Genomic DNA, 16,622 nt, shown 5'->3' with positions numbered 1-16,622 from the left:
TTAAGGTAAGATTTGTAGCAAAAGTATTATGAAACAAGACACGTGTGTTATTTCATACCTGTGCTTTAGTTTCCATTTGTCATAATAAAAGTGGGTAAACAACAATTTACGTAATGAATAATAAGTATTATTTTGGGTTTTTTTATAAATTAAATAATTATATCAATATCTCACCACATTGCCAAGGAATAAGACTGCCACGTCCAATCCAACGTTCAGAAAAGGTATATTTAACTATGTTCTCAACGCCTTCTCTCTAGAATGTGGTGGTGTACCATCTTACATAAACCATATATTTTGGTTTTTCAGCATTTTACAATAGGGAAAAAGTAATACAACGCCAGTAGGTATAGAAATTTAAAAAGCGATAGAAAAGGGAAATTGTATACATGATGACGGCCAGCGTCTGAATACGGACACGGCACCTAAAGAAGAAGATGAAGAATATTTTCTCCAATAAGACATTTAGCAGCCATAACAAAAATTTTGTAATGTTACATTATCATCTTTGAGTTGTTTTAATAAGAATAAACTATGAATTATGCTTATCTACAGGTATTGAGTGCTTTACCGCACAAATATCACAACTAAGAATTATGAGGCAGCTGACTTATAAAATGCGATTATCTCGAAAACGGTTAAATTTTGAGGTTACTAACAAGTATACCTTTTCTTTGTAAAAATAATGTATGTTTAATATTTTTTAACACAAATAGAGGTAACTTTAAGAGCAAAAAAGTTAAGCGCAAATCTATGCCACACCTGTGGCATATGTGGCGCCATCTATCAGTAACATTAATTTATGTATAAAATTATAATTTATCCTACTTAATAGCGTCTAATTATAAATTTTTGTCCAAAAATATTTACAAACGTAAAAGTTATAGCGAAAAATAGAATTTTTAATTTCCACTTTAACACCCTGTATCTTTCTTAATATCAACATTGTATTAAAGCAAGTTGGCTTAAATCGTAATATTTTAAAGTGCAGAATCTATGGTTTCTGTTTGTATAATTACTTTATGACCACCCTGTATATGCATACAACAAATTTGCTGAATCGATTGGTGAAATAAAGAGGTAAATCTATTTATATAATATGGCAAACATATATCTATTTTCGCACCTGCCTCCGAATATAGTTGCTACACAAAGAATGCAGCTTCGAAATTACCATAGACAAAATTTAGTGTACAATACGCATGAAATAATCTCACAGATCTCACTCATGCGGATTGATGCATGCCGATGCGGGTCGTTCTAAGAATTTTCATGCTCGTGAAAAATGAGGACAGCTCCTACTCATTGTACAATTATTAAAACGTCGGTTTAAGAAATAATATTAAAAATAGCATGCACGTATAGGCAGCTAAATAAGTTTTATTTTTTATACTTATTTCTCTAATCACATGTAAATTCAAATTCACGGATTGCTCGCTGTGATGAAAAATGTCGGATTTACTGCAGAAACATCAAGTCTGACAAAGTTGTCACGCCCATATCATGAATAAAAGGATGAAAGTGAACTGACGTTTCGGAAACGAGTGAAACGACCACAGGAAACGGTTTACGGTTACACTGGAAAAATAATAAGAAATTTATTTTTCCAATTTATATTAAAATTAGAGTTATCAGTACACCAAAAGGATTTCTTAATTTAGGTTTTAATATGTTATATGAAATTCAAGCGATATTATATACGAGAAAGTAAAATAGATTTAAAATCCACAAGGAAACAAAGTTCCTGTATTTGGCTGTATACCATATATTAAAAATTTTGAATAAAATCCTTTATAAAAAGGTATATAAAAAAACCCAGTTGGGCTATGTTGCATTGACAAAACGTTTTCGGAATAAATATTCCATCATCAGTGTCCTAAAATAGTATTTAACCACTTAATTAAAAAGAACATGAAAAGATTTAAGTTTTGACTAAGGTTAATGTAAAAGTGTGGTTAATACTTACAAGTTAATACATGGATGTAGCCACTAAATATGTGGGTAAAAACCCTTTAAAAATTATTAAATAAGATTTGATCTACATTATGTCTAATTTACATTTAAGATGTTAAAGTTACCGTTGGATAGGTAACAGGGCGACATATGACTCTACATTAGTTGTGAGTCCTGAGACGGTATGTCTACGAGGACTTTGTCAAAGCAACTGATTGAAATGACAATTTTGGCAGGTTAAGACGGAAGTTATGACAGAGCAGTCAGTGTAACTGTATATGTCTATTTAAGACAGAAGCCAACGTTGTTTAAAAATTGTGAAAGTTGAAATAAAATGAAATTATAACAGTATCAACCATCAATGTTATTGTTTTAAATTATGTATGTGAAATGAAATTGTGGTGAGAAGATTATGTGATTATAGTTAGGCAACCAACTATACAGTGTCGATTGGTGTGATGAAAAGATTCTTATATAAGGCCCTTTATGTTTTAATAACATTTGGTACCTGGAAAATGGAAACTAGACACTGGTGGAAAGTTGGGTTCTTGAAAAAATATTGGAATTGATATATTTAATATGTGAGGATGTTGTTCAATGAATGAAATAAAACTATTATGATATAAAGTCCATGTAAAAATTAACTTACAACTCAATTATATTAGGCCCTGTATGTCAAAAAACAACATTTGGTACCTGGAAAATGTAAAACTTCTTGAGTTGTAAGTTCATGAATATGAATATCTGATTGGATGTTGATAAACTGAGTGAAGTAATTAAGTTAACTACTTCACTCAGTTTGTCAACATCCAATCAGATATTCATATTCATGAACTTACAACTCAAGAAGTTTTACATTTTCCAGGTACCAAATGTTGTTTTTTTGACATACAGAGCCTAATATAATTGAGTTGTAAGTTAATTTTTACATGAACTTTATATCATAATAGTTTTATTTCATTCATTGAACAACATTCTCACATATTAAATATATCAATTCCAATATTTTTTCAAGAACCCAACTTTCCACCAGTGTCTAGTTTCCATTTTCCAGGTACCAAATGTTATTAAAACATAAAGGGCCTTATATAAGAATCTTTTCATCACACCACTCGACACTGTATAGTTGGTTGCCTAACTATAATCACATAATTTTCTCACCACAATTTCATTTCACATACATAATTTAAAACAATAACATTGATGGTTGATACTGTTATAATTTCATTTTATTTCAACTTTCACAATTTTTAAACAACGTTGGCTTCTGTCTTAAATAGACATATACAGTTACACTGACTGCTCTGTCATAACTTCCGTCTTAACCTGCCAAAATTGTCATTTCAATCAGTTGCTTTGACAAAGTCCTCGTAGACATACCGTCTCAGGACTCACAACTAATGTAGAGTCATATGTCGCCCTGTTACCTATCCAACGGTAACTTTAACATCTTAAATGTAAATTAGACATAATGTAGATCAAATCTTATTTAATAATTTTTAAAGGGTTTTTACCCACATATTTAGTGGCTACATCCATGTATTAACTTGTAAGTATTAACCACACTTTTACATTAACCTTAGTCAAAACTTAAATCTTTTCATGTTCTTTTTAATTAAGTGGTTAAATACTATTTTAGGACACTGATGATGGAATATTTATTCCGAAAACGTTTTGTCAATGCAACATAGCCCAACTGGGTTTTTTTATATATCTTTTTATAAAGGATTTTATTCAAAATTTTTAAAATAGATTTGCTGCCTGCAGTTTTTTGCTTGAACACGTTAACTGAATGTTCCTGCACACCTGCTTTACTGATGTAAAGCAGGTGTGCATCTCATACACTGAACTTACTAACACCACAAGAAATACCGTTGCATTTTATGGTACAAGTGTGATACAACTGATATTCCTTTTAAATAAGTGATGGATTCGACCGTTGGATCGACCGATGGAGATTCATTTTATATAACAATAAAACACTGAAAACTTTGTTTTTAAAACTTCCACAAAATCTATTATATCTTATCACTGCAGCTGTGTCGGCAACGTGCCTTCCTCAAGTGATCTATTTTTGGGCGTGTTTACAATTTATAGTCTTTAACGAAATAGTTTGATGAGAATAGAACTGTTTTATGTAGTAATGTAGTAGAACTATGTTAAGGGTCTCATATATACGCCACACAAGTAACATAACTATTCTCCAGAGGCTAAGAAAAGACAAAGAAATTATTATTATTAAACACCATAAAAAACAGAAAATTGGTTTGCTTCGGCCTCATCATGCGTAATGATAAATACCGACTTCTACAGTTGATTCTACAAGGCAAGATTGAGGGTAAGAGAGGCTCTGAACCTAAACGTATATCCTGGCTGGCCAATCTTAGAAAGTGGACTGGTCTAATGTCAACTGATCTATTTCGAGCAGCTGTGAATAGAATAAGATAGTTCAATGTGGTCGCCAACACCTCTAGAAGACAGGCACATTTAGAAGAAGAAGAAAAGACTCAATATGACAGATGATTAACTTCAAAACTTCCTCTGGTCTTTTCTTGTACCGGTTTGTCTTATGGCTGTCTCTCTTGTTTTTAGGGATATATTTCAAGAAATGGGATTTTGAAGCCTTCTAACGCGACTTTTTGTAACACCATATATATTACAGAAGGCAGTAGGGCATACAGGCTGTTCATTTACATACACTCGCGATTATAAAATTCGGGTAACCTTGAAAATCGTCGTTATTTCATTTTTAACGAGCTTTATCGTAAATAATAATAACACAAATACAAACTAATGTATTATTCTGAAAATTGTTGTCAGCTTAGCGGTTTCCTTTGTAACAAAGAATTCCAATAACTGTACACTTCCCAAAATGAACGGTACCTGTAACTGCCGCTTGTTTTAAATGTCTGATTTGTGCTTCGACTTTCTGTTCAAACGCAAAAAACAAACGTTTATTATTGCCGCTATTAGTGTTTATTAGTTAGTGCCTTTATTAGTGTTTATTATTGTTTATTTTTTGGCCAAAATGCCTTGCCTGTTGTTTAAACCGCACGCATTGTTGCGTTTATGGAAGACGGTCACACTCAACGGCAAGTCGCAAGAACTGTTGGCGTAAGCCTTTCTACGGTTCAACAAGTACTTCAACGCTTTCGGAAGATGAGTTTGCTAACCACACGACCTGGCTCTGGACGAAGAAGAACGACCACGGCACGAGATGACCGTTTTCTTGTACGAAATTGCAATGTTAGATTTGCAACAGTCAGGAGAAGACTTCGTTCTTCTGGACTATCTTCTCGGGTAATGACTACAGTACCGCCACTTGGCCGGGCGCATCGAGATCAGATGAATCCCGTTTCTGCCTAACTGGATAAAATGGATGTGTAAGAAGCTTTTCACAAGCTTGCATTGCTCCAATAATGCCATTTGGTGTAGGCTCGGTCATGGCTTGGGGAGGTGTATCTTCTGACTTCCGCACAGAATTACCCTTCATCGAAAATGGGTCCTTAACTGCACGAAGGTACATTATGGAGATTCTGGAAGAACATGTTATGCCCATCATGGCAGGGCTAGGAGAAGACGCCGTTTTTATGCAGGACAACGCGCGACCGCACGTTGCCAGGATGAGTATGCAATACTTGGACGAGGTTAGAATTACGAAGTTACCCTGGCCAGCTAGGTCTCCGTACCTGAATCCCATTAAACATCTCTGGGCGATTTGAAAAAACGTATTGAAACCCATACACCTCCTCCTAATAACGCACAGGAGCTTAAGGATCTGTTAGTGAGAGAGTGAAATAACATACCACAACATGTAATCCGAAGAAAAATTGAGAATATGCCCAGTCGTCTGCAAGAGGTTATTAGAGCAAGGGGAGGCAATACACGATATTAGTCATTGAAATTCCACTGATGTTTTACCAAGTTCTGTATTTTTCATTTTTTCTTTCGTATGTCTGTTTCAACAGTTTGGTTTGTTTTCTGCTTTTTCAATAAAAACAATAAAAAAACCGTTTTTTTTCTTTCAAAACAAATATTGATGACAAATAAAAATACATTAGCCTAAAAAAAGGTTATTACTGCACCAGATGCAAAAATATTCAAGAAACTTGAAATTTTCAAGGTGACCCGGATTTTATGATCGCGAGTGTATATAGTTCGTCCCAAACCCTTCTTTCAGTGCGTCATAGTTGATCGAATTCTCTCTAACACATTAAGCTAGAAGTGACAGAAAAAAACGTGAGTCTGTGATTATTATACATAGAACTTAGAAAATTATTTATCGTAAAGCTAATTCTACTTACGGGTGTATAATTAGTTGGAGTTTAGAATACGCTAAATAGATATCCAATCGATGATGCGCATAAATATAATTTGACATTACTTTCACAACGTCAACTGATAAAATAATTGTCATTCCAGGTTAGTATTATGAGACATTTTACAGTGAAAATTTAATTTTGTATTTATTGTCATAAAAATATTTTAAATATGCCGAGATATATCGAGAAAGAACAAAGACTAAGATTAAAATTATTTTCAATTAGAAAAAGAGGGATTACGATCCTGCAACTGTTAAATTTAACTAAAATGACATGCAATAATTCTCGACATTCTAAAAATCCTATATTACGTCAAAATTTGTGACGCACTGAAAGAAGGGTTTGGGACAGACTGTATACGCATCTTATAGGAATAGGTGACCATTCGAAATTTTTTAGGTGTTTTTGTTGAAGGTCTTTTTGGGTAAGATGAGGAAATAAAGCTCAGTAAATATGCATCCTGGTCGTTTTTTACTCCTAAATCATTAAAATGTGTCGCAATGTAGGCATATATTTTTATAAAAAAAAAAGATATAAACGATTTATAATTTAAAATCATATTATATTTGAATCATCATAACCCTGTATGTTTATCTGGATAGCCTGTTGTAAAGAAAATTTCTTCTCCGAGTTCAAAAATTAAACGTCACCATCGCCATTTTAGAGTGTACTAAAAAGAAAAGAGAAGTGCAGTGCTGATGTACTGTTTTTATGCAGCAGTGTGGAAAACGAGGATCGCGTATATTTCTGCAAAGTCAGTGACCTCGAAAATCAGAGATTCTTGTCTACTCAACACGTATAAAATTGCGTAGAGTTATTTTTTAATGATTTTTCTAATTAAATTGGTCATTTTGAAAAGGGGCCTCCTCCTCTTTTTTAAATTTCACAGGAGAGGTAAAAAACTTCTTATCTTCATTATTATTAAAAATTTAAGTGTTTTTATGTATTTTTGGTTTTATGATTTACTCTACAAACCGGGGAATATTATACAAAGATATTTTTTTTATTTTATAAGAACTAGAAACCGATTTTTTTTGTAAAAGAGATGACCCTTTTTCAAAATGAACTGGTAATAAAAGTAAAAATAGTCAATAAAATATGGATATTGTTTATAAAAAACATTAAGCTGCTACACTAAATTGAGAAGAAAAAAAAACAAAAAGATTTCAAATAAATAAGGATAGTTTAATTGTCTCGTTCTTCCGCTTCTTCGGCACTGGTAGTACACCATTCACAGATCATGTTTAAGAAATGGCTTGTGATTATCTGGAATGTATTGTAAAAGCCTTCAATTTTTTTATGTTTATTAGAATTTTCCCTTGATAGGCAGGAAGATTTTGAGGATCAGGTGCAAACATGGATGAACTGCCCTTTTGTTGAGGATTTAAAAGTTGAAAACGTTCTTTAAGAATGCCATTAATGTTTGGTTTAGCTAACACCATACCCAAATTATCTAAGGAAAAGCTAAATTCATGATAAGAGTTAATACTGAAACTAACCTTTTCGTTTTTTGGAACTTCCTTGCCAAAGCTTCCTGTGAAACTTTGTTTTTCAATCTGGCTACCTAATTTTCCTTTTAACAGTACCGAAATATCTTGCCACAATCATTAAATGTGTGGCCTCGATATGGGAAGTAAATAGTAATTTTTTTTTAACTGCTTGGTCATTACTAGGGCCAGAAGACATCGAATAACAGTATTATTACGATTCTGAAGTGGACATCCGTCACAAAAGAGATGCAGCTCTTCAAAGTTTTATCGAATTTTGTTGTTTATATATTCATTTAAAAAAGAGCAAACTTTATCGGGGCCTTTGTGTTCTTCGCCTTCGTGGTAAGAGTAAAAGGTTGCTTTGTTAGTTGTAAGATTCTGTATTTTGATTCCTCACACCTATTTCCGTTTTAAAGGATGAGAACTACTTGCACTACTATCACTACACGACATTGTATTATATACAGCGTCTGTTTTCAAACAGGTCTTTACAACTACTAAAGAGATCGCATCGTGCAATATAATAAACCATTATACTGTGGGTGGGTAAAAACCGCCGTTCATTTTGTAAATGGGTTACCTCTAGGAGATGACTCGTTTTCAAACTGAACTGGATTGTGGGTTATACAGTATTTATGGTATTGCTTGTCAAATTTAACGTGATACTTGGCCGATTTGAAATTGGGCTCCACCCACGATGCTCATTCGACCACAACACAATTCGTCCTTATTATTTCTTGGCCCTTCGAAGTGCAAGGTACTTGTATAGTCTGCGACAAAGTTTTTTTTATTTTACTTATGTTTACTGTGTGTTGAAGAAATATCGTATTAGAATAGATTTGACTTTTTAAATAATTATTGTTAAGTATTTTAAATTATAAACATGGATTTTCTTTTAAAATTAGAAGGCAAAATCTTGTCTGGACAAACGAGGAAGGTAATAGCAAATGTAATTATTTTTATTCAGAGAGAATCGATGCAAAATCCGCATGTTAAAGATTTTAAAAAAGTTCAAGAGCGTGCTTCCTTAGCAACGGGAGTACGAATAGCCACTATAAAACGGATCTCTCGTGAAATGAAAAATATAGAAGAAGGTGCTTCTACATCATTTTCGACGCCTAAAAAAAAGAATGAGATCTGCCCCAAAATCCAACTTGGGCGATTTTGACAAAGGTTTACTTCAGCGTATAATAATAAATTATTATGTCACGTAAAAACGAGTTCCTACATTGCGACATATAACAAAAAAAATTAATGAAGACAATATTTATACAGGGTCGCATGAAACTTTGAGAAAAGTGATGAGAGATATGGGATTTCGATGGAAGAAAGCGAAGCATAACAGGAAAATCCTAATGGAAAAACCCGATATACAAGTGCTCCGGAGGAAATTTCTCAGAAATATTAAACAATATAGGGAAGAAAATCGGCCCATAATTTACATGGATGAAACTTATATTCATTCCTTTCATACCCATGACACGATACTGGGGAGACAACACCACCGAAGGTTTGTACAAGTCAGTATCCAAAGGGTAAAGGCTGATTATTGTTCACGCCGGCGGCCAAATGGGGTTTATAAAAAACGCATGTTTGAGATTTAAATCTGGTACGAAGTCTGGAGATTATCATAGCGAAATGAACTATATTAATTATAAAAAATGGATTCATGAAAAACTTATTCCTAATATACCAGCCCGTAGTGTATTGGGTATTATTATACCAGCCCAACGGGGCTGGTATTATTCTATTGTAAAGAAATAAACAACATATTAAAATATTTATGACTTACTCAAATGCTAAAATGCCGAATATCCGAAGAATAAAAGTATACGACTATAATATAAAATATTACGACAACTCTAGTATAAAAATTAAGTAATAAATATTTCGTCGGTATGTTCCAGGTATATGATTAACTACTGTTCTTTTATTCTTATACAGTTTACTGTAACGCAAATGTAAAGCTTTCATCTCTGCCAATATTCCTTTTTTAAAATTACAGAACGAAACATTTATAGAAGTATTCGAAAAAACTGCCGCTTCAACATGACTGAATGGTCAATATTAATAAGTCAAATAAAATATAATTATTAGAAGAATTTTTTACCAAGTAACAAAAACAAAATATTTTGTATTTTGAGAAAAATTTCCGAAGGAAAAATTGAAACGTCAAAATAACATACAATATAGAGATATCATAGAAGTTTCATTAATAAATAAGGTCACTCTCTGTAAACTTGTAGTATGGAGTGTACCAACGAGGCGAAGAGACCGAGCGCATTATGTATCTCTTTTCCTCCGAATGCGTTCTCACTTAATTTTCTACGCAAGTGGACAAATTTGTCAAGTATCACCTTAAATTTGACAAGCTGTAATAATAATGAAAGTTGACCCGTTTTTATATGGAATAGACCCGTCTACGTGTGTTAAATAGAAATTCGACAGAAAGTTCAAATGTCAAACAAATGGAGATGACCCCTTTTCATAATGACCGATGCAATTATAAACCTGTTAAACACTCTATGTTTACTTTTTTATACTGTGTTAACAGTAAAAGAATAAAGTCGAAGGAAAGTATGAATGTCCCTTCTTAGTATGAATGATTATTAATGTATTAATTAGGATAATGATTGACGTCATCATCATTTAATCTTCGCTTATCCACTGCTGGACATAGATCTCTCTCATAATTTTCCATCTATTTCGATCTTGTGTCTCTTGCATCCAATTCCTATGACAACGTTTTAGATCGTCAGTCCAACATGTTGGTGGACGACCTCTGCTTCGGTAGGCATCATCTCTTGGTTTCCATTCCAGTATCCGCTTTGTCAATCTATTATCTGTCATTCGAGCCACGTGACCTGCCCAGTTCCATTTCAGTGTTGCTACTCTCTCTACTGCATCAGCCACTCCTGTTCTTTGTCGTAGCTGGCGATTTGGGATCTTGTCTCGGAGTGAAACGCCCAACAAAGCACGCTCCATCGCCCTTTGACACACACGGATCTTTTGAACTGTTCTCCTTGTCATGGTCAACGTTTCCGCACCGTAAGTTAACACTGGTAAAACACACTGATTAAACGTTTTTCTTTTAAGGCATATTGGTATATCTGACGATTTGAAAATATGGTTCAGTTTGCCGAAGGCTGGCCAAGTCAGTCTTATACGACGGAGAAGCTCAACGGTTTGGTTATCTTTTCCTATGCGAATCTCATGACCTAGGTCTTTATAGGCCATTACCTGGTCTATGGATCTTGTTCCTACGCATATATCTTCGCTGACTACAAGATTTGTCATCATCTGGGTTTTAGATATATTTATTTTCAATCCCCCTTCTAGCGAGGAAAGGTAGAGCTGATTTAAAAGTTCTTTGGCCTCATCTATCCTATCAGCTATTAGTACAATATCATCTGCAAACCTTAGATGGCTAAGCTTTTTTCCGTTTGTGTTTATGCCCTTGTCGGTCAGTTTTGCCCTTTTACATATATATTCCAAAAGCGTAGTGAACAGTTTCGGCGATATGGTGTCCCCCTGGCGTACTCCACGTTGTATCGGGAATTTCTGGGTTTGATGATCACACACTCTAAGACTGGCTGTTGCGTTTTGGTATATGTGTTTAATTATATTTATATACCGATAGTCAATTCGGCATTCTGTCAAGGCTTCCAACATTTTTTGTTGATTTACGGTGTCGAATGCCTTTTCATAGTCAACAAATATTAAAGCTATTGGTTTATTATATTCAGTGCATTTTTTTATAAGATTTTTTATTATATTATGATTGACGTATCCAATTTTAAATTAAATTTACAATGCCTTTTTATTGCTTTATATGCTTTTTAAATTTATTAATTTTCGTCTTTTTTTTCTTTTTAGAAAAAAACTGGATATTCAGAAACACCGAATGGTAAATAGAAGCTACTGAATCCAAAAATAACCGTCCCATCAGAGTTCTTGATAATTTTTTAAAATCACACATAGACCAGTAATAACAACGATGGGCAATATTATTCCCATTATAAACTCAATTCCTCTGCCTAGATAGATCCTTCATAAGGCAAACTTATATAAATATCAAGTCCAATAGGAGAAACATATCAGATATATATTGAGCTTAAGGTAGAAAACTACGGAAGATTTTCCAAACTTATCATTATTTCCAAACATTCCACGCAGCCTAACCAAATCCTACTTTTCATGCTGGACCGAAGAATTTAAAGGTATGTATGATGAATACAAGCAAACCAGAGAAACCAGATGTAAGTAAACAACTTCTAGAGTCTCTGAATTCTGCAAGAATCACCAGACAGAGTTAAACTCTCGAAAAAGAAAAACATCAAAGATTAGCAAAAGAATGTACAATAATTATCAGAGACAAATAAGAACCGAAATACTTAAGGCCAAAGAAAATGCATAAAAAGGTAAAATAAGCTCTTCAGAAGTCCAACACAGCTAGCAAACTGCAAAATCAACAGGGGAACATCGGCACAGATAAAAATTAAGAAATATGCATATGGACCAAATACATACAAGAACTCTTTGATGATAATAGGTACGAACAACCTCCGTCCTTCATATGTAATGACTACTGACCAATCACATCAGAAGAAGTGGAAAAAGCAATATCACATCTAAAAGATGGCAAAGTTCCTGGACCTGACAACGCATATGCTGAACTTATAAAGCTATTTAACACCGACGGTACTTAACGACTAACAAAAATATTCAATTACATGTATTTAAACAAAATCTGTATCCTGCAATGATTTCCAGACCATCAGCTTAATGAGCCACATTTTAGCGTTATTTCTAAAAATTATACATCGAAGGATATATAGACTATGCGAAGAAAAATAAGCCGTACACAGTTTGGTTTTCGGAATGCAGTGGGTACGAGAGAGCTCTCTTTAGCAGACAAGTGCTATTTCAATGATGTAGAGATGTGAATTGCGATAATTATGCATCTTGTATTGATTACCATAAAGGGTTCGATACCGTAAAGCACGACATGCTAATGGATATATTAATAAATATTGGGATAAACATCTGTGATCTAAACATTATTAGCAGTCTTTACTGGAATCAAACATCGTCTATCCGTAGAGAGGCAGAAAAATCCGACGATATCAAAATCAAACGTGGGGTCCGACAGGGATGTATTATATCACTTTTGCTGTTTAATATATACTCTGAGGAAATCTTTCAAGAAGCAGTAGAGGATGTTGAAGCCGGAATTCGAATTAACGGAGAATGTATCAATAATATTAGATACACGGATGACACGGTGGTTTTCGCTGACAGTTACACAGCCCTCCAGGAGTTAATGAATACAATCACAGTAGTGATTCAGAGATATGAACTTTCACTGAACGTTAAGAAAACAAAATGTATAATGATCTCTAAGAAGGAACAGCAAATTTAAATAATCTGTGTAAAGGGTTAATACCTGTATGAATGGTCGTACCTTGGTATGAACGTCAATAAAAATTGGAACCATTCCCTAGAAATAAAATGTACCATAGAGAAAGCAGGATTTGCATTTCAAAAAATAGCTACGCTATTCAAATGTCATGATTTATCAGTACCCATAAAAATCAGATTACTACGATGTTATATCTTTCCTATACTGTTGTACAGAGTTGAATTTTGGACTCTCACAGACGCTACCTGTAAGAAAATTGAGGCTTTCGAATTCTGGCTTTACCGTCGAATCCTGAAGATTTCCTATACCGACTACCTTACTAACTAGGACGTTTTATTAACCCTTAACTAGTCGCTACATGGTCAAAAAAACCGCACGTATTAAAATTTGCTAATATTTCGGAAAAAAATTACATTTGGCAACCACGGCCTTCAGTAGCTTACTCATTCGATACAAGGAGCCTCAGTACTAAATCAGAGTAGCGGGAGGTTTGTTGATTAGGAGTTACAGCGCAAAGGTCATAATTTCCGCGCGCGTCTAGTCAGTTAAAAAGTTTTTATAAATCGTTTTATTGTGTTTCTTACCTTATCACCTTAAGGTATGTATAAACGCTAGATTTTTTTAAATAATATACTATTATAGTTTTGTCTTATTGTTTAGTAACCTTTTGAATATACCTCTCTTTCTTTTACTATGTAATTAGTCATCAAATTTTAAATTACTTTGCAGCAAATTACTATTACGATATTTAATAATTTTCTTTGTTCTATTATTGAGAATCAAATATTATTTTTTTTTAAATTTTAAGCTACAGCAAACTTTTATATATAACTTGTTTGGCTTTATCTTTAGAATGCACTATGAGAAGGAACAAAGGAGACTTCAAGCCCTCATGGAGGAAGAACCGCTTGATATAGAATATGACGGCGACGATGACGAGAATGGAGTAAATCTGGAAGTTATTGATGGGAGGTCGGAAGATTCGGAAAGCGAACAAGAACAGGATTTAAAGGAAATAGGAGAAGTTTTACTGAATAATGTACAAGAAGAAAGTGTTTTTAGGGAAAAAGATGGTATAGTGTGGAGAAAGCATCAAAGAAAAAACAAAAGCGTACGTATGAGCAAGCCTAATTTAGTAAAACAGTCACCTGGGCCTAATAGATTTACGAAAAAGTTTATGAAATATGGAGTTATTTCATTGATGAGGACATGATTTACATAATTGTAGAATCCACTAATAAATACATTGAAAATATAGCAAGCAATTTCTCTAGGAAGAGGGATGCAAAGCTTACAAACCCAACTGAAATTCGCGCTCTTATAGGCCATTTATATTTGGCAGGGACATATAAAGCCCATCACCTGAATACAGAAGATATCTGGCAAACTAATGGCGAAGGTATCGAAATATTTAGACTAGTTATGTCCTTATCCCAAATTCGGTTTCTTCTAAGATGCATTAAATTTGATGATAAGGTCGATCGTAAAGAACGTAGGAGACTGGATAAGATGACCGCCATCCGAGTATTTTTTGACAAATTCGTAGAAAAGTGTAAATCAGGATATAACTCTTCGCAAAATTTAACATGCGACGAAATGCTTCCTGAATTTTTAGGGAATTGCCCTTGGATACAATATATTCCAAGCAAACCCTCAAAGTATGGGCTCAAAATTTTTAGTTTATGTGATGCTGAAATGTATTATACCATAAATATGGAGGTTTATGTGGGTCGTCAACCAGATGGCCCAAGAAGTTGTAAAAAAAAATGTGTGCGCCAATAAAGAATTCTGGGCGCAACATTACTCTAGATAATTGGTTCATTAGCATTCCTTTAATAGATGTTTTAAAAAAAGAATTTGGATTGACTGTTGTGGGGACCATTAGAAAGAACAAAAGGGAACTGCCCCCTGAATTACTTCAAGGGTCTCGTCCTCTAAAATCAAGTATGTTCGCCTTTAGCGATACATGTACCTTAGTGTCGTATATTCCCAAAAAGAAGAAAGTTGTATGGCTTGTTTCAAGTCTACATGATGACGACGATATAGATAGAGAAACATTTGAACATTATAAATCAGAAATTCTGACGTTTTATAACAAAACAAAAGGCGGGGTTGACGTCGTTGATCAGCTATGCTCCTGTTATGATGTTCCACGAAAAACAAGACGTTGGCCCATGCTAATTTTTAACACCATACTAAATATCGCAGGCATTAATTCGCTAGTGATTCATGCAAGTAACAACCTTGCTGATAATAAAATGCTCAGACGAAAATTTTTGAAGCATTTAGCATTTTCTCTTATGGATGAACATCTACGGGTCCAAGCAACAGTAGACAATTTAAATAGAGATCTGAAGTTACGTATTAAGGTATACGTAATATTCCTAACACAGACGGCACTCGGCACAGACGGAACGAATGAAGGACTACATGGTAGATGCTACTTTTGCGACCGTAAAAAGAATCGGAAAACGACTGTTTCCGGATGTAAATGTACAAAGTTTTTATGCAGAGAACATACACGTGCAGTATGCGAAGAGTGCCAAACTGAACTTATTCGGATTAACTAAAATTTTCCTTTTTTTTATCGGAGTAGAAAATAGTTTTCTTATTATTCTATCCAGTGTTTTTAACATTAGTTTACCTTTTATATTATTTTGTAATATGTTACTCTACTTATTAAACCTTAATAAAATCGTGTTTTACTTAAACTGGTTCCAAATACTTTAATTAACACAAACTAAGAAGTAAACGACCAAGCGGTCATTTCGACCGCGCGCGACTACTAATTTTCAAAAATTCCTAGCGACTACTGAAGGGTTAAGAATGCACAAGGAAAATAGTTGTTAACCACAATAAAAAAACAGCGAAAGATATACATAGGTTGCTACAATTAATTCTACAAGGAAAAGTAAAATGAAAATAAGGACCAGGAAGGCAAAGGATTTCCTGGCTGAAAAATCTATGTACGTGGTTCAACACAATAACCACAAATCTTTTCAGAGCAGCAGTTTACAAAATACAGATTGCCATGATGGTCGTCAACATCCTTATCGGTTAGGCACTACAAGAAGAAGAAAAATGTTTATATTTAACGATTTAGCCTTCGCTGATTATGTAAGGGCAAAATTTCAGAGATTAAACAATATTCTTACTGTCTATAAATATATTTTATGAGCAAATTCTATTTCACAATAATTATTTCTATATATCAAGTAAGTCTTTTACTATCAAATTATAGCCAACTTGGGGTTGTTTTAAAAGCGCCTACCTCCTTGTGAACTACGCTTATGTCTGTCAGTTGTGATTTCTCGGGTTGTCTAGGACACTAAAAGTCATGACCGCTTAAAGGGAATCTGGAAAAGGTCAAGCCATGTCCTGCTCCTATCGTAAATCTCTTCGGACGCCGAGATTTTGGATTAATACGTCCTAGAT

This window comes from Diabrotica undecimpunctata, chromosome 5 (assembly GCF_040954645.1).
Source record: "Diabrotica undecimpunctata isolate CICGRU chromosome 5, icDiaUnde3, whole genome shotgun sequence".
Lineage (NCBI taxonomy): Eukaryota > Metazoa > Arthropoda > Insecta > Coleoptera > Chrysomelidae > Diabrotica > Diabrotica undecimpunctata.
Note: the sequence above shows the minus strand (reverse complement) of the source record.